The sequence below is a fragment of the Myotis myotis genome, unplaced genomic scaffold (genome assembly GCF_014108235.1).
Source record: "Myotis myotis isolate mMyoMyo1 unplaced genomic scaffold, mMyoMyo1.p scaffold_m19_p_1, whole genome shotgun sequence".
NCBI lineage: Eukaryota > Metazoa > Chordata > Mammalia > Chiroptera > Vespertilionidae > Myotis > Myotis myotis.
Genome location: NW_023416313.1, coordinates 129,181,236 through 129,181,843, shown reverse-complemented (window position 1 = coordinate 129,181,843; position 608 = coordinate 129,181,236). Strand labels below are relative to the sequence as shown.

Here is a 608-nt window from a genome sequence, read left to right as displayed (position 1 = left end):
AATGCTGCTGTAAGTTTTTAGTTTTCCTGGATATGTGTTTTTTTTTCCATCTCAACTTTTATCTAAAGCAACGACCAATCTTTACTCATAAAAATATTTCAGGAAAAAATGTAGTACCAGAATATTTCCTCTTCTGGATTTCTAAGAACCCTTACCCACAAAGCAGGATCTTTTTATTTATGATAATCATTGCCTACAAAGATATGACCCTTTTAGCTGAGACTGTGTGTTGTTTTTTTTTTTTGTTTTGTTTTGTTTTGTTTTGTTTTGTTTTGTTTTGTTTTTCAGCTGTGACTCCAGACAGGATCCAAAGAGGAGTTTTACCATCTCTTCTCTGGGTTTTATGGAGAGTTGCTTTACCCTTCTGTGTTAGCCTCTTAAGGCACTGAGTCAGCCTTAGAGACTGTGTGTTTTAGATTAACATCCACTTTATATTCAACTAATTTTTCAAAGTTCACAGGCTTTGAACAATCAATCACCATCTATCCATTGCTTCCATGGAGGACGAAGGGCCTAGCATGCAACCCCAGAGCCCCCAAAAGAGACATTTTCTCTTTGAATTTAGGAGGCATGTGGGGCACTTGGTGTCCTGAGAGCTCGCCACCATT

General features: G+C 37.7%; 1 non-coding gene across 1 annotated transcript; it reads right to left on the bottom strand.

Annotated features, from left to right (window-relative positions):
* Positions 1-286: 286 nt before the first annotated feature.
* Positions 287-404, bottom strand: LOC118662218. The gene has a single exon (XR_004969638.1). It is a non-coding gene; the product is annotated as a small nucleolar RNA SNORA26 (small nucleolar RNA).
* Between the last annotated feature and the right edge of the window lie 204 nt (positions 405-608).